This window comes from Ictidomys tridecemlineatus, chromosome 6 (genome assembly GCF_052094955.1).
Source record: "Ictidomys tridecemlineatus isolate mIctTri1 chromosome 6, mIctTri1.hap1, whole genome shotgun sequence".
NCBI lineage: Eukaryota > Metazoa > Chordata > Mammalia > Rodentia > Sciuridae > Ictidomys > Ictidomys tridecemlineatus.
This window is the reverse complement of record NC_135482.1, coordinates 55,523,817-55,543,131: the sequence shown is the minus strand read 5'-3', so window position 1 is coordinate 55,543,131 and position 19,315 is coordinate 55,523,817.

Genomic DNA, 19,315 nt, shown 5'->3' with positions numbered 1-19,315 from the left:
AGTCCACAGATAGCTGACTCTATTGCTCTGGGCCCAAGATAAGGCAGAACATCATGGATAAAGGGCCCAGCAAAGGAAAGATGTTCAGTCATGGCAGCAAGGAAGCAGAGGGAGCTCAAAGGACCCTTAGGGAAGACACGTCCTTCCAGGACAGGCCCCTAGTGACCCATCTCCTCTAGCCATGCCCTAGCTGCCTATAATTACCACTCAGTCGTTCAAACTAGGGTGGACTGATTAGGTTATGGCTCTCATATATAAAAATTTTACCTCTGAATATTTCTGTATTAACAGAAGCTTTTGGGGACACCTCATATCCATACCATAGCATTCCCCTTAACTTCATTCTCCTACCATTCATGTCTATCTGCTACCTCTCACGTTTATAAATCAAAACTGAGACATTTCACTGGATGATCACTGATTTCTTCTATTCTTTACATCTAATACTCACTTTTGAAATGGCAAGATTTCTCTGGAATCCTTAGGCAAATTTAAATCAACTCTGAAAAGCCACTTGTTTAATACTGTGCTTTTTGCCATCTGCTGTCATTTATTCTTGTTTTATATTATTATTATTATTATTTTTTACCCAGAGCATCTTCTTAGGAGAGCATTACATGGGTGGACTTAAATAATTGTTGGTTGATTGGATATTAATAGAGAGAGGGTGTTTTGAAGTTGGAGGTTAAATACAACCAATGCCACAGTTCTAAAAAGGGCGCCTGCATGGTTGATTTGCTAGAGAGAAAACCTAATCCACTGCTGAGAGGGCCAGGTGAAATGCCTCCAGGGCTTTGGACTACACCTTTGATTCCTAATCTACATAGATTACTTTGGAACTGACTGTAAACTAGTTAAATGGTTGGCTGGTGACAAAAAAGATGAAGAAAATAATGAATGCATAAGAGGTGGCACAAAAGATTTAGAGGGATTTGTATCAGCTTTGTAACTAGACTTACACATGGGAAATGAAATTTATTGTTGCTAAACATTGAACATTACTCTTGAGGACTAAAATAATGAACACAAGTAAAAATAAATAGCCTTGAACTAGCTAGAGCAGTAAGACTTCCAAAGAGAGCACTCCGGAGGGAGGCAGGAAGGGTATTCTCTAATACTGTCTAGATAAGATAGAGCCACTATTCACCCAGGCAATAACACTAGGCTAATTATGCCCAGAGAGCAGGTCAAAATATTTAGTTCCATCCAATTTATTGACTCTTTTCTACCAAATTCCAAAGGAAGCATTAATATTTGTTGAAATATACATGTCAAGATTATATATCCCCAAGCTATTACAACAGCAAAAAGTTATAATACAGTTTAGGTTAGAAAATGATTAAAAAGGTTTCAATTCAGCATCTGTGTTGAGTGTTGAGTAAACCCATTAGACCTTGAGATACTGCCTTAGAAAACATGAATGACAGCAAAAAGTATTAGTTTAGGAAGTGACCTCCTGGGAAAGAGTTGGAAAGTCAGCACTGGAGACCTTCAATATGGGCATAAAATGTGCCAAGCAAATTATTTTCTCTCTGATGTTATTTTGAGCACATAGTGAAAGAAATTTGTTTTTTATTTTATCAGTGTGTTTCTCTCAGTTTACTGTTAAGTGTATTACAAATCAACTTTGAATCTTTCAGTATATATGTTTTTCAGTGTCTCACCAAGAGGTCCAAATTGTCATAGAGTAATTGTTTAGGACAATTATCAGTTTTGTCACTTACTCTGGTATTGAATTAAACTTCCTACTAAATGCATTTACCTCTTCATCAGCACACATTCTATGAATAGTCTTGTATTTTGCTGATGCACAGAGGCCAGTAAGTTTAGTTGAAGGCTAGAACTTGTAAGGTGATGTAAGGCTTTATGTTGGCAGTACCAGACAAGGTGCTGTGGTGGGGATTCTAGCTTTTATCTCTGCCACTAAAAGTGACTGGTGGGGAAGGAGATCAAATTATGCTATGTGCACGTATAAATATGGCATAATGATTCTTGCTGTTAAGTATAATTATAATGCACCAATAAAAATTTTTTTTAAAAGTGCTTGGACTTCAAGTTGGCCAATTAGCATCTCTAGGTCTTGATTTCTTCATTTGCAAACCTCTTCTAGGTTGCTCTCAGGACTTTTTTTTTTTTTTACAGAGCAGATACAATCCCTCCAAATTAATGAATTTATTTATTTTAATTAGGTATATATGACAGCAGAATGCATTTTGATTCATTATACACAATTGCAGCACAACTTTTCATTTCTCTGGTTGTACATGATGTAACATTGCACCATATGTGCAGTCATACATGTACCTAGGCTAATGTTGTCCATCTCATTCCACCATCTTTCCTGTCCCTTACCCCTCCCCTACTTTGCCCCTCCCCACCCTCCCTCCTCTTTGCCCAATCAAAATTCCTCCATTTTCCTCATGCCTCCCCCACTCCCCACCATTATGGATCAACATCCACTTACCAGAGAGAAGGTTCAGGACTGTCATTTATCCATCCAAATTGCAGGCATTGCTGAACGCAAGGGCTAAGAATACAAGGAGTGGTGCTGCCCCCTGGAGGTCTCCTCTAGAGCAGGGTACCTGGAAACTTTCTCCTAAAGGGCCAGATAGTAAATATCTTAGGCTTTGTGAGACAACTTGGAGAAGTCAAATAGAGGTATTTATGTAACATTGAAAAGTATTACCATTAAAAATGTAAAAACCGTTCTTGAGGGTGGTGCAAAAGTAAATGCTGGTCTGGATTTGGCTCTGCTGTAGGTGATGAGCCCTGCTCTAGAGTAATATAAACAGAGTCAACACTCTGACATGCAATTTGATGAGAGAAGTAGAAGGTCAAAAATTTTTTCTGAGCTAGTCTCTTTATTGAACTGACCAGCCATCTTAGCCAAGGTCGCCTTTCTTAGTGTGCAAGAACACTTTGCCTCCCTGGGAACATGGAGAGCCCTCATGGGACTGTCCTTTCCATGTCCCTCCTCATCTTCCTTTCTCTTTGTTTTCTTTACCTCTCACTACCATTCCCATTCACCTCAAGAACTCTTTTACTGGGGACAAGATGAAGAGGCCTGGGGGGAGAGGAAAGGAAGGAGGAGGCCAACAAGAATTTTAATTTCCCATGTGCCAGCATAATTACAGAGCAGATACAAATCCCTCCAAATCTTTTGTGCGGCTTTATATGCATTCATTATTTTCCTCATCTTTTTGTCACCAGCCAGCCATTTAACTAGTTTATAGTCAGTTCCAGGGAAATTTATGTAGATTAGAAATCACCGACCTAAACAAAAGCCCTGAAGACATCTTACCTGTTGCTATGATGACAGAGACTGTGTTTTAATAAATTTAGTCTCTATCAGGAGCTTACTATCTGCTGCACAGCCTCTTTTATCAGAAAGGGCCTGAACTGCCCTGAGTGTGAAATATGGACAATCAGAAAGCCTCATCTGATTGTTTTGGAGTTTTTTTTTTTTAAACTTTCCAGGGTCCATCATTTTGAAAATTCATTTAAATAGGTAGTAGGAAAACATTAAGTCTAAAAAATGCATTTAACTTTGTTCGCAATTTCCTTTTTTTAATAACTAATTTAATTTCCCTTGGGAAATGTTAGCCTTTGAAGTTGTGGATAAATTAGACTTTTCTCTCAGAATTATTAACTCATACCATTCCTGACAGGTAGTGTGCTTCCTATGGAAATCTCTGATTTTTCTCAACTTAAATAAGTGCATATTGAAGAAATACTTTGCTGTCATTATTAATGTTAATTGCTAATGCGACTTGAACACCAGGAAGTGTTTTCGTTTTGGAATGCAACAGGAATATGCGGGTTCTAGGATTATACATTTCTGTAATACCTTCTGACAAGTCTGTGTTGATTTGCTTATTGATTTGGTATCTGGTCAGATCAACTCTGTCAAATCAAAACACAGAGGGCTGGTAAACTGTGGCTTGCACCCAAGCGACAACTATTATGGGATATAGCATGCATGAGTTCATCTCTCAAATTGGTGGGGCACTACTGCAAAGGAATTTTAAAAAAATATTTTATTTTTTAGTTGTACATGAACACAATAACTTTATTTTATTTATTATTATTTTTTTTAATGTGATGCTGAGGGTTGAACCTAGTGCCTTACATGTGCTAGGAGAGTGCTCTACCACCAAACCATAAACCCAGTCCCTGCAAAGGAACTTTTTTGACGACTTCTAGGTGAGCATTCACATTAAGAGAGAGGGAGACAGGACTGGCAAACTTTATCAAAACCACACTCACAACCAGTGTGTATGGGGGTGACATAGGAGACAGATGTCTGCCAATTAGCCTTGTACTTGGCAGTCTCCTATGGACTCATGTCTGGGTTATAGAGGACAAAGAAGCTTTTGCCTCAATTTCCTTTGTGTGGAAGGTGGCTTTGTAGAATTGAGGTCTGTGGCAGACACTGGTAGTTGGCTCTCCTGCTAACAGCTACTTCTCTCCCTTTTTGTAAACACAATCTTTTTGGGGGGCTGGAGGGGCAGGAAGTGACCTGCCACCAAGATGCAGGGGCTAAATCATGATTGGTCCAAGTCATTAATGGCAATCTCCTTTGACAGAGTCTTCCTCTCCCAGGACTTCCTGGAGCTGGGATGGCCCTCTCAGGCTGTTCTTCTCAACTCTATGACTGGAAGCATCTCCAGTTTGAGTTTAGAAAAACTCTTCAGTGCATTAGCCCAGTTGATGTTGTGTGGTGTTTGACAGTCATTTTGTAATCAAGAAGGATGTGCGCCAGAGAATGAAAAGCTGAAGGACAAGAATGGCAGAGACGCAAGGGAATTAGATGATTGTAGAGTCACTGGACCAAACCTGGACCTCCATACTCCAGACTTCTTGTAATATGAGATAAGTCAATGCTTTTATTGCCCAAGTCAGTTAGTTGGCCTTTCTCTTTCTTTCAGTTGTTGAAGTCAAATGAATCTAACATCCAAATGGAGAGAGACATGCTTGTCTATGGCACCACAGAATTTGGAGCTGTTTTAGTACCTGAGCTCCAGCTGAAGAGGCATCAGGGTGCATGTAGTGAGGAGTGTCAGATCAGAGGCTCAAGATCCAGGATAAGTAGTGAAAGTGCCAGGAGAAGTTGTGTAACACAGCAGCAAGAGCAGCAACATCTGGTGACCTTAGCAAAAATGGTAGCAGTGCCCAGAGAAGGTAATACAGGTGGTGAAGCCCAGTAGATGTAGTGGCACCTGACTGACACTAGGGTACCTTAGAGAAAAAAGAAGCTATGATACATAGTAGCTGATGAATAACTGACTTTACTTTATGTATGCATATAAGAAATTTTACAGATCATCTGCTGCAACACATATACCCAAATGATTAACTGCTGTTACTGTTTGGACCTGAAATGTTCCCCCACCCAAATTTCATGTATTGAAAGCATGGTCTCCCAGCAAGATTCAGAGATGAGGCTTTTAGGTAATGATTGGATCATGATGGCTCTGACCTAATTCTATCAAATGGATTAATCCAATGATAGCTGAATAGACTACTAGTAGGTGGGACCTGGTTGGAGAAAGTAGATCACTGGGGATGTGCCTGGGAAGTGTTTATCTTTTCCCTAACTCTCCACTAATGCTTTCTTGCTGTCATGTGCTGAGCAGCTTTCCTCCGCCGTGTCCTTCCACCATGATGTTTCTGCAGCCCGAGTCAGCCCGTCATTGACTGAGGCCTCAGAAATCATGAGCCAAAATAAATCTTTCCTTCTCCAAGTTGTTTTTTCTCAGTTATTTTGATCATAGCAATGAAAAGCTGACTAACACAGGCTCAAACACAATAGGAGTCTATTCTGTCACAAAGTGGTTCAGTGGTCACTCAGTATTTCCCCTTGTATGTGGTGATTCAGGGGCCCAGGAGACGGCTATATGGAGACCCTGCAGTTCTGAAGGGCTTGGTTGTCTCCCCATTCAACTGGTGGAGGGGGAAAAAGGACATGAAGGAGAAAAATCCTTGGTCTAGAAATGGCCCACATTACTCTGGCCTCTACTTCACAGTGAGGCCCATGTCTCTACCAAACTGTCGAAGCAGTGGCAAATGCGTTTCCCTGGTTGGGCAGCAGTTCCCAGTTCTATCTTTTTTTTCTTTTTTTCTTTCTTTAGTTCTGGGATTGAACCCAGGGGTACTCTGTTACTGAATTATATCCCCAGCCTTTTATTTTTATTTATTTTTTGATACAGAATCTCACTAAGTTGCCCAGAATGGCCTCAAACTTGCAATTCTCTTGCCTCAACTCTTTCCAAGTCACTGGTATTACAAGTGTGCACTATCCTGCCTGGTCCACTTACTTCTTTATGCCTTGAGGTAGAAGAATGGATTTTGATGGGTGATGTCTGCCAGATCTAGCCACTTCTGTAGGGATGGGGTTGGGATGGGATATAATTTACAGAGCCCTGGAGTTCTGAGTTAGCCAGTGATTCATGGGTAACAAGACCTAACCATCCTCTAAGTGTGGCCAATTAGAGCGCAGGCAGGAGTGGCATTTCCCGCCTTTCTTGGAATTAGCTGCTTGAGTATGTAAAATTACTGAATAATGGAAAAACCATCTCATTTGTTTAACTATTTGGATCTCATATGGCAATAGTATTGAATTTCATTTATGATTGAACATAAACCATTTATCAACAGTCTACATTCTAATATATGCATCTGACAAGTCCTTTATTATTGAGAACAAAACACTTAAAGGCATATGGTAATTTTTTCCTTTCTTTTTAAAAGTATTTCTGATGACTGCATGGTTTATGACTACTAAGAAGTGGAATTTAAAAATGAGCATCAGACTTATTTTTCAAGTGCCTTGTCATAAATGCACTGCTACCCATGTAATAAAGTAATTTTCCCTCGTGTGATAAATATAGCACTAAAGAAGAATGAGCCTTGTCTGTTAAAATGGCTTTTATTAATCTACTAATGCTTTTATTTTGTTCTAGAATTATGAATCGTTTCAAGAGAGTAGCAAACAGGTTATGATCAGAGTTGAGTATTATTGCTATTCAGATATCTTTGGTTAATGCCTGCTGTTTATTTTCAAACACAAAATGCCCCATTAAGAAAAATCAACTATAATGATCTGACTTTATTATCAAGAAATTATACCTGTTATGTAAACCTTGCTAATTATAAGCACTTGGATTCATTTGGGTGATATAACAGTTGAAAAGGGCCATTTGTTAGGGGAAGTACTTGGTGTTTGTAACTAGTGTAATAAAACTGAAATAATAAAAAACAATCTGAGGAAAGAAGAAATGTTAATGAGGGATGGAATTTGCCCAGGCATGCATTATCCCAGGAGAGGATGTGGAGCGTGGGAGTGTGGATTAACATGGGGGATTGACCTTGGACACTGAGTCCCCTCAGTCACCACAGCTGCTCTTCCTTGTCTCCTCGGGTTCCTGCTTACTTTTCCTTACTGAGCTTATTCATGCACCCAGTTTAGCTGCTGTTGTCTCCTACGTCTTTATAACTTCCTTAGCAATTTAGTGAGGCCCTAAGCAATTCAGTGGGACCCTGTCTCTAAATAAAATATAAAAAGGACTGGGGATGTGGCTCAGTGGTTATGAGCCCCTGGGTTCAATCCCTCGTACTAAAACAAACAAACAAAAAACTGCAAGGGGAATGTTTCTGCCTTCTGCCTCCCTTGCTCTCTCTGCTTCCTGGTGCCATGAGCTGACAGCTTTCCTCTGCCTTGCCCTTCCACCATTATGGTCTGCTCACCTGGGGCCCAGAGTATTGGAATCAGCTGACCATGGACTGAACCCTTGTATCTGTGAGCCCAAATAAACTTTTCCTCCTTGAAGTCTTCTTGAAATTTGGTCACAGTGACGAAAAGCTGAGTAACACATGTCTATGGGCTTACCTTGCAGGTCCATGCTGCCACGTGAAATGTGAAGATTGATTTGTGCCATTGCAGCTCTGGGACTTCAGACACCTGAATGCACACCTCTAAGCTCTCTGTACCTCCTATTGGCTGGACTCTCTCAACTCCATTGGCTGTACAGAGAAGAGCACTGTCCTGGGTCTTGGAATGACTATAGTGAGACCCACTCACTGATATGGAAGACTTACCATGAATTTTTAGGTGAACAAAAACTATTTTTCAATCTTTAAATTATTGTTGAGATTGTTTTATTAGGTTAGCCTTACTTCAACCAAATCAGTTATGCATCCAATAAATACTGAACTATATATTAGATTCTGTGAAAGATGATGGGGCTATAGTGGCAAGCCTAAAATTTACTGGGAATGCAGACGAGTGAGATATAATTACTATTATGATATATACTAAGACCTAGAGGAGGGGTTTGTGGAGAAATAAGAATATATAGCCCGAGAAATTGACCCAGACATGGAGATGAATAAAGGCTTCTAGAAGGAAAAATAATAATTCAATAAAAGCTTTCAGAAAGAGCTGGAGTTACCTTAGAAATTTTTGTAAGAGAGTTTGTCCTGATTAGAGATCATCTGCCTACAGGCAGAAGGAATTGCAGGTACAAAGGCCCTGGGGTATCAGTTTATGACTGACATGAAGAGAAAGAACATGGTTAAAGGTTTGGCTTAAGAGATAGAATGTGGCCATGATGAGCTTTGTAGGCCAACATCTGGGTCTTTTTCCTGAGTCAAGAGATTATAAGTAATTGAAAGATGACTAGAGTTATTGAAAAAAATTAAAGCATAGGGGTGACTATGAGTTGTACTTGGAAAATCTTTCCTTGGCAGCTATGTGGAGAATAAGGGAGTTTAGGGAGTCTAGTTAGGAGGCTATTGAAATAATCCACGTTAGCTGGGGACATGTGTGTTAGAACCCTTGAGATCACCAAGAATGATCCGGCATGATTTCTTTGTGGTACTAGAGATTGAGCCCAGTAGGGCTCTACCACCGAGCTACATACTCAGCTCTTCTAATTTTATTTTCCTATACTTTGAGACTGGGTCTCACTAAATTGCTGAGGCTGGCCTTGAACTGGCCTCAGCCTCTTGAATAGCAGGGGTGGTCGTCATGTGTCACAACACCCTTCTTGGGGGGTGATTATGAGTTGGGGTTAGAATTTCCAAAGTTGTAGGTTGGCATAAGCCCCAATATCATTAATATCATTCCATGTTTGCTGCCCTTGTTTTGCATGCAGGCTGGGAAATTGGGGAAGCTCAGATTACAAAGGTAAAACTATAGCATCTCTATTTTGTGAATCCCAAATTCAAGTGTATGATCTGACAATGGGACAAATACTTGAAGATCCAGAATAATTCTTGGAAAGTCTGGATTTACCTGAGTCAGATTTGGTGGTTTACTCCTCCTAATTCACATGGTATAACACATGGTATAAAAGCACATTAGGTTATTTCATGCAACCCCAGGCGGCGTGTGCACATCTTGGCGAAGCATGAGCGTTGAATGTGTTACTAAGATGCTTTGTGTGATGCCAAACTGCTGAAGATGGGGGAGGCATCTGATACTCAGCAGGCTCTTTCACTCTTTGCTCTTACGTTGTTGTCATGAGTGGGCTGTCTAAGGTCCTGTGCAGTTGAGGGAACTGACAACTTCAGGTTTCTGTCTTCACAGTGCAAAGCAGACTCTTGAGCCTCTGACTGAGCTTTATTTCCCTTGCAGTGGTTGACAAGGGGTTCCGTGCTCTACTGCGTCTCTCACTTCAGCTCTTTAATTGTAGTTTTTCCCTTTGGGTAATCTCATTGATGAAAAGTGTTACCCTGGCAATGATCTTCATTACCACTTTAGAAGAAAGGGGATTTAGGACTATTTTCAACTCAGTCAATTAGGCACAGTTCTGAGGACCATGGGATAGCCCTGTGATGGGTGTCATAAGATTATAATGTTAAGGACTTTTTAAGAAGCAAATCTCTATTATGGCTCATAGCTTACTTTCCCTACAGTTATTCCTATGAATCACTGATTGATGTGATTTCTGTGAAACACATCCATGAGAATAAAAAACAGAGTTGTTTGGTTTTCCTTATCCCTGATATGTATCGAGACACGTAGGTATGATTTGATTATGATACTTTAAAGAACCATCTTTCATTACAATGAATATTTAAAAGAGTGCCTCTTGGATATTAAGACTGGTAACTTGTTTTTAAAAATTGCCATATTTTTTTGGATTGTAAGTGACAATAACCATTACTAAGTTCCACTGATTTCCCTTTCTGATCCTTGAACCTATCTACTTCTTTTCATCTCTACCTCTGTAATTTCTTGTCTGGACCACTAAAATAACCTCCTTGAGCAATTAGTTAGAAAAGTTGAAGAGCTGTGACTGAATTTGCACCCAGGTCTGTGGAATAAGACACACCAGCTCTTATAGGTATCTTTTGTAGGTTCCCACTCAATGCTATGGATTTATTTGTTGATTCTTGTGACAGCACCTCACTGTTTAATGTTTGTTTTTATAGTAAGTTTTAATGCCTGCTTGGGATTAAATATCCATGGACGGTTTTTGTGCTAGATCCCTTAGAAATTTTTGTAAGAGGGCTTGTCCTGGATTGGAGTCAATTTTAGGGTGCAGTTCTCCTGCGTAGGGAAATGGTTGTGGATTGTTTGGTTGGTAAGTAGACATACTCAAGGGTGTACAAGAAACTTGTTGAAATTCTTCCCACCTGGCTTGGTGGATCACTTTCAGAGGATCATGTTCTTTTTGGTTAGGAGAGATTCCTTCAGGGTTCTTTTAAGATGGGTAGTATTTTTAATTTTTAAAATTATTACAAATTTTATACTTTTGTTATATGCTCTCCTGGGTTGTTCAGGAGAAGGTGAGAAATGGACTAGTTATTTTCATAACCCAGAAGTCCACTTTGCTTTTAAAAAATGTGTCTATTCAGCATGAGATTATCCAACCTGTGTTAAGTTCTGAAGATACAAAGATGGAGATGATTGAGATCAAGATGAACATTGAAATATTCAATAAGATGCAGTCTTTGCCTTTGAGGAATGGAATAGGACTTATAAACAGGGTGGTAGATTCTTCTTTCTTTCTATATTTCAGAGATTAAATTATGGGTGGGGATCAAAGGGAAAAAGAGTTTTCCTTACATTTCTTTCTTGATTTTGTGGGAGGTTCTGTAATTCTGAAGTTTTAGCTCTTAGAAGGGTTAGGGAATACCAGTTTCAGTCACTTTTCCTCTTCATTTAAAGTCCTTTTTCATATGGGAAAAGACCCCTAGAGAGGTGAAGCGATGTGTTACCACAGCCGCACAGTCTTTGATGCTCAGGCCACCATCCCCTGCAGTGGTGAGGACCTGCTGAATGCTCTCTGTAGGGTGAGTATAGGATACTGTCTTGTTACACAGAGGTGTGAGTGTGAGTCTCTGGTGGGTTCATCTCATGTAAACAGAATATACCATTAATAATAAAGATTTGTGTACAAGTGGCAATTTGGTCTTGACATAAAATAACTTGATGGCTGTTTTTTTTCTTTCCCTTCCTTTTTTATTCCTCCAAATCTTCTGATTGCCTTATGGTATGAATCTTTGTTCTCAATCAGTTCTGCCTGCCTCTAAGGAGACATTGCTGTTTAATAAAGAGGGTTTGCTGAGGGTGGTGAAGCAGCAGTAGAGGGACTAATACTAGCTGGGACTCTCTTGGTACTGAGAGAAAGAAATGGACTTGAACTAGGGGAAAGCAGAAAAGAGCCCTTACTGGCTAACGTGACTGGGAGGGGCAAGGTGGAGTCAGCATCAGGGAAAATTGGAGAGTTGAAAATTAGCAAAGAGAGGGCTTTGGAGACTCCTATTTCACTGCTTGCCTTGTCTGTTTGCTCAGACCAGCTTCTTCTGTGGTTGGAGTCATGGTTGCTGTAGGTCCAGCATCACATATATCCCCAGTTCCAAGAGGAAAGGTCCTTTTTTTTTTTTCCAGTTTAAGATTTTTGGGAAAAAAAAAAATCCAGGATAGAAATCTGATTGGCTGTACTTGCATCACATGTCTGTTCCTGGACCAGTCACAGTGGCTGAGGCATGTGACTTCAAGATTGGCCTAATTAGGCCAATGCCCCATTTCTTGGCACATGATGGAAACATCCACCAGATCCTTATGGTTCAAAAGAGTCTACTTGAAGATACTGTTCTGGGCATCTGTTTTAATAGAGTTCTTAAAAATTCTCCTTTCCTTTGTTTCTTTATATTTGTGTATTTTTTTTAAATGATATCAAGGAAAGAACTTCTGTTAGATCTAAACCCGCTTTATGCCATGGTAGCATATGATTATCCTTAACAAAGGGGAGTGGCTGGAGTATCTCTTAAAGGGGAGATGTGCTCAGGGCAGGAACTCAGGCTGTGTGGCCCCAGAGAGCAGGCCCCATTGAACTTGTTTTGATTGGCAGGATATACAGTAATGGGCTACAATAGAAATCCTGAATCTGTGATAAGAGAGGGATTTCTGTATTTCTGGCTGCTAGCAGATAAGAACCAGAAATTCCTGTGTGCTGAAAATTGGAGCACAGAAAGATGGTTGCTTTTATGAGAGGAGAGAAGCAATGAGAAAGAAAGAAAACAGGGTACCTATCTTGTTTCTGACCTCTGTGGCCAGAGCCTTCTCTTTTTATGGCATGACTCTCAATGTAGGAGCTTACTTGGGGGCTTCTCCAGCTAATCCTCTGCTCCTCAAGGCAGGAAACAATGCTTGTTAATTTTTTGGTCTCAGTTTTAATTGGCTTGAAATTTAATCAGAATAATGCCAGGTGCATGCAATTGTAAAAAAAAAAAAAAAAGAAGAGAAAATCTATTAATTAGCTACCCCACAGCCTGCCTTTTCAAGTTCAATTTAAACCCTGAGAAGAAAATGCCATAAAGCTGCGTTCCATATGGAAACCACTACCTGCAAGGAGAACATTAGCAAAGAGAGGGCTTTGGAGGGGGTCAGACTTTAGAGAAGGAAGGGGCTTGTGAGGGCTTCTAACTGGATCATTGAACTGGTGAGAGTTTTAGAGAGCTCCCTTTTCTCTTTTGTTTTAGATGTCCCTTGCAGCTCTGGTGTGACAACAGTCTCATAAAGGGCCAAACATTCACTCTGCTAATGACAGTTGACATTTCTAATCACCTGAGAGACGAGGATGCCTCGTTTCAGGAGATGTGCATGAAAGTGTAACAATCCACCCACAGTGTAGGCTCTGTAGAGAGCTAGACACTCGAAAGGGACCCAGCCCCAGTTTAGTTCAGAAACACCTTTCAAACATGCAGTGGAGTTGATTTTTCTTCCATCCAAACTTCATGCTCATGACCTTTGGTTCATCCACCTCACCAGAATTCAGTCAAGGGATTGAAGTCAGAAGCCCTATTCATTTATTTATTTTCAGACAGTTGTCTCACTCAGTTGCTCAGGGCCTCACTCAGTTGCTGAGGCTGGCCTCGAACTTGTGATCCTCCTGCCTCAGCCCTCCCGAGTCACTGGAATTACAGGCGTGCACTACCATGCCCTGTGAGATTCTGCATTTCTAATAAATTCCCAGTTGATGCCAATGTTGTTAGTCCCAGGGCCACATTTTGAATAGGAAGTGATTAAGTCACAGAGACAGAGGAATAGGAGCCCAGACACTTTAACTGTGAAGAAGGCATGACAGTCTGAGAACCTGGGCTGCACAGAGTCCCAGACAAGTCCTAATTTGTCCTCTGGGTCCTGCTTTTATTTTCTGCTGCTCTTCTGTGGATTCCACCTGAGATGTCTCTTTTGAACAGAGCCCTTTTTGTGAGCTAACTTGAGGGGATTTTATTCTGTTCCTTGCAGCAAGATGTGCCTTGGTTAGATCAAGAAACACTTACATCAGCACTTAGAGAAAAGCCCACAGGTGAGGCTGTATAAAGTATAAATAACCAGACTCTGCCTTCCCTCCGGCTGTGGCCTGGTGACTTTCCCTATTGCCGGCATCTCTCTATCAGGCCAGCACTCCAAGTCTACGCCTTCAGGGGCAGGCCCTTCCTCTGACCCTGTTAACTTGCTCATTTCTCTAGTCACCTCCTTTAGTTAAGAGATGCAGTTTCCAAGTGGAAATCGGCAGACCAAAGAAAGCAGCAAACTTAGCTGTTTTGAGACAAAAGCTATCAGAAACCATAGTAAACAAATCCATGGTGGGAATGTTGAAAGTTAAATTTATTTGCCATGTGAATGTCCACCAGTTTTGCTTTTACCATGGCCTAGAATAATTTCTGTAGCCACATTAAATAGAAAATAGCTTGTATTCTATTATTTAAAATAGTCACAAACTGGGGAGAAGATTAGGAAGAACTGAATGTACATTTGGTTGTCTTGGGTTGTTTTAATGTTGACCTTGCAAGTCAATCACACTTACATTGGGATCAGGCAGTGAAAATGAAATGGAAAACAATATATTTAGTGACATAAATACCAAAAAAGGCAATAAATTCAATTTAGCACTTGGCATGTGGATACTAAAAAAAAAAAAATTCCAAATCCACTGGGTAATCTTCAGTCACATAAGATATACCAAGCACCCACTTTTGTGCAAGACACCATGCTTAGGGGCACAGGGACTCAACAGTGAGTAAGAGGCTGTGCCTTTTCCCAGGTACTTACAATCCAGGAAAATTTTCTCTTCTCCCTCTATTTTTCCTATTAGCTGTCAGCTACATTGATCTTCTTTTTTTTTTTAACCCAATGAAATATATCTCTGATGGTGAAATTTTAATCCCAGTTTCAGGCCAATGAGGGATATATATATTTTTTAACAGAATTCTAGTGCTCCTCAGATTCTGTGATGAGAATTTTTTGGTCTCAGGATTGAACCCAGGAGACTATAACCGTTAAGCCACATTCCCAGCCCTTTTTGATTTTGACACAGGGTCTTGCTGAGGTGCTGAGGCTGACTGACAGGGAGGCCAGCACCCCAACAGAGCAGATTCCTGCTCAGGAGGTGTGAGCCACCTGGAAAAATAAAAAGTCTGAAATAATCAGTAAGAAATAAGACAAATCCAAAGATTAGATTTAAAAAGCGGGACTCCTGATGGGTCCTTCAGTCCTGATAGGAACTGGAACTCAACAATTGAAAAAGGCCCCAATTCTTAATTTAAGGGGGAGTCCATCAAAGGCAGGATAATGTTTCCGTGTGGGAGGAGTCTTGTTTCCGTGCTGGTTTCTCGTTGTGGCAGGGGTCTTGCAGTAAATAGATGTTTGGCAGGTTAAGCCCATCTCTGGGATGCTGTTTGATCCTAAGGCCCTGGGCTAAGATACATTACCAGCATGATCTGGGCTTTTCTAGAACTGGGGAATTTCACCCAGGAGTTGCCAGAGAAGCAGCTTCCCTGCCTTAATGGCTTGAACAAACCTATAATTTTTATATGGCCTCCAACAGCTGACCTCGAATTTGTGATCCTCCTGCGTTAGCCTCCCTGCTTGCTGGAATTACAGGCGTGCACTACTGCACCCAGCTTGCCCCCAAGAGTCCATCTGTCTAGATGATTCCATTTCTCACAGTCAGGGCCACAGTCAGAGCTCAGATAGCCACACACACGTCAGATGAAACAGCCCCTCCCCTACTGTATTGACCCTTACCTCTTGAAGTTTCTGCCTTGGTTTCTGCAAGGTGCTACATGGTGAAAATATGTCAGAGGGCAGAGGGCAAAAATGTTACAGCTTGGTGAACTGGGTGAGCCCTGCCACCCACTCCCCACCATCTACTCTTGCCACACAGCTTCTTCAACCCCCCTTTCTTTCTGTTTTTAATGGGATGGTGTGTCATGGTGAATAAAAGCATAAAACTACCAAGTGTGTCTCCAAAATTCATATGCTGAAGCCCTACCCCGCCCAATGTGGGCTGTACTGGAGATAAGGTCTTGCAGAGAGTAAAGTAGGTTAAATTAGGTTGTAGGGTGGAACCCCAATCTGACAGATCTGGTACCCTAATAATCAGCCATCAGCCACCAGAGCTGTCTTTCTACCATATGAGTGAAGAGGCTACCCTCTGCAATCCAGGAAGAGGGCCCTCACCAGAACCAGCCGTGATGGCAGACTTATATTGGATTTTGTGTGTTCAGTTTTCTATCACAGTGACAGAAACCTAAGATAATCAACTTCAAAAGAGGAACAGTTTGTTTTGGCTATAGTGTCAGAGGTTTTGGTTCATGGTCACTTGGCCACCATTGCTTTGGGCCTTTGGCAGCATGTACATCATGGCTGAAGTGGGTGGTGGAGGAGGATACTCACATAGTGGCTAGGAAGCTGGGATCCTGCCCTTTTCTCCAAGGGAATGCCCTCAAAGACTAAACATCTATCTGCTAGACCCTACCTTCTAAAGGTTCTACCTCCCCACTAGCATCTTAGTGGCTAGGAAGCTGGGATCCTGCCCTTTTCTCCAAGGGAATGCCCTCAAAGACTAAACATCTATCTGCTAGACCCTACCTTCTAAAGGTTCTACCTCCCCACTAGCATCTTAGGCTGGGGACAAAGCTTTGATCACATGGGACTTTGGGGAACATTCAAACTCTAGCAGTCCTCAAACCTCCAGAACTATGAGAAAATAAGTTTCTGTTGTCTAAGCCATCTAGCATGTGGAGCTTTGTTATGGCAGCTTGATATGATTGATGACCCAAAAGGGGAGACTGAGTGTCTGGGAGGCCAGGTGAGACGGGCTGGGAGAGGGAGCAAGTGGTCGGGTTGCCCTTCACTGGAGTTGAGGGCTGGTAACTGATCTGGCTCCTGGGAAAGATTGGCTTCATCGTTTTCTTCAAAGAGTTTAAAATCTTCAGCTGGGAGCTGTGATTTTACTTCATATGGATGGGTAGCAAGAAAGAAGGCCTGCAACAAGATGTACAGTATATTAATTTCAGGAGTTCTGGCAGAAACATCACTTTATTTTGAATTACAAAGAATATGTGCTTCTTATGACATATAAAAATTTGGCCTCTGAACCACGGTCAAAGTTTGAGTCCTGAATATTTCTGAATTTTGACAGCATCCATAAGACCGTACATTGCCACAGCTTCCCAACTTGCTGATGTGGTCATTAAGGTTTCTGTTTCTCAGGAGTTATTAGGAGGAAAGACAGCTATATCCAAGCTATCAGGAGATGCACCACCACTGATAATTAGAATGAAATAAAATCGATGACTAAATGAATGGGCAGTTTACACGCAAAGGTAACCTTTTATTCTTTCCAATTAGGCTCTCTCCTGCAGAGTTGGCAGATGAGGCTGTGTTATAAATAGAAGTGATATTTTCTAGGGTTCTTCTAACTAAAATGTGCATGAGGTCAAATCCTAATCAAGGTAAAATATATAAGTAATGAGCTGAGCCCACATTCCCAGGCATTTATCCGTTTAGTGGTAATAAATGAGCAAAGATGAAAAGAGAGCTTCCAGACAAATGCAGCAAAATAGTTACCAGTGTGGCTGGAGCACAGCAGCTCATCTACTTGTAATGAATGCTTGCCAGTGATAATTGACTTCATTAGTTAATTGTATTCATGATATTAATGAGCTTGTTAGCATAACAGTCACATCCTATTCTCCTGTGGTCAAAGTCTGGGGAATTACAAGTTTTGCACACCTTGTTGCTATAGACATTCTTATGCATCCCAATTATGTACAAATTCAAATGCCATCTGTGTTGGCTTTATACAAGGATACTTTGAAATCATTGCTTCCCTGTTTCTAAAGGGGCTTTGTGAGAATTTGGTAGAGATCTTTTCAGAGTGATATATTTCATGTTTATGATAACAATCCAAATTCAGTTCCTATTGTTGGTAAGATGATTTTTCCTCTCTCTTGAATTCCACTCACTAGTAGACTTAGCCATGAGCTAAGAAGGATTCTGGAATCTGGAAGAAGGAGGAGGAAGTGAATGTGTTAGTTAATTTTTCATTGTTGGAACAAACTACCTGAGAAAAACAGCTTAGAGGAGGAGAGACTGCAGTTTCAGAGGTTTCTGCAGTCAGTCAGGTTCATAACTTTGGGCCTGAGGCAAGGCAGACATCATGACACAAAGCCATGACAGAAGAAACCTGCTTATTTCATGTCAGCTGGGAAGGAGACAGAGAGAGAGAGAGAGAGAGAGAGAGAGAGAGAGAGAGAGAGAGAGAGAGAGAGACAGACAGGAAGGGACAGGGACAAGATGTTGTCCCCAGGACATGCCCCCAAGGACTCACTTCCTTCAACCAGGTCCTGGCCCTTACAGTTCCTACCACTTCCCAATAATGCTATTGGACTGTAAATCCCTCAATGGATTAATCCATTGGTGAAGTCAGAGCCCTCATGATCCAATCACTTCCTCAAAGTCTCTCCTCTGAACACTGCTGCCTTGGGGACCAAGCCTTCAGCAAATGAGCCTTTGGGGGACATTCTGGATCCAATTCATAATAGTAACAATGGGCAAGTCTCAGTGATAGAGGAAACAGAAGTAACAGCCTACTACTCCAAAGTATAACATCTTAGCATTTGAGAAAACCATGGAAGATCTCCCTGCTTCCTGGCTCTCATGAACTTAGCAACTCTTCCTTCATCATGCCCTTCCTCGATAATGTTCTGCCTCACTTAGACCCAGAGCTATGAGTTGGCCCACCATAGACTGAACCTCTGAAACCATGAGCCAAAAATAACTTTGTCTCCTCTTAAAAGAAAAAAGAAAAGAGAACCATGGAAGAGGGAAGGTCTTTTCATCTTCCCCTTATCATCCAGGTTTGGCACCTGGAATTCCTCAGCTTTCCCTTTTGACCTTGATACTTGTCTATTGAGGAAGCTATGCCTTGTTAGTTCAGAGAGAAAAATCTGAACTAAAAGGATTTGCTAGCTTCCCCCTAGTTTGTTACCATTAGATCCCGATTGTTTGTCTCATCATAATTTCCTAGGACTATCCACCTTTTCATCAAACCTAAGTATCAAAAGAATTTCCTCATTCTTAAGGCTCCTGGGTTACATTAAGAGTTATGGTAAACAAATTTGCATGCTTTTTTCTTGTTAATCAGTCTTTTGTAATAAGTCCCTCAACAATGAACCTAGTGATAGGTGAGAAAAGAAATCTTATAGAAAAAAGTGAAAGTTTACCCCTTGTTGCTGGTGGGAATTATGAGAAAAAAAGAGAGAGACTCTATAGGCAGGGGAGAGATGGATTTGTTGGATGACACCTTCAAACAGGGCCTGGGTATTTTTGCAATGTAGATTTGGGACTTTGGAAGGAAACGGGATTATCCCTTCTCCATGGCCAATTCCTGAATTAATTTATGTGTGTGTGGAGGAGATCTAGAATTGTCTCTATGCTTCTCCCCATCCCAAAAGGGATAGAGAAGAGGATTAGGAGAGCCAGTGAGTCTACCTTGGAAACTGTCATGGC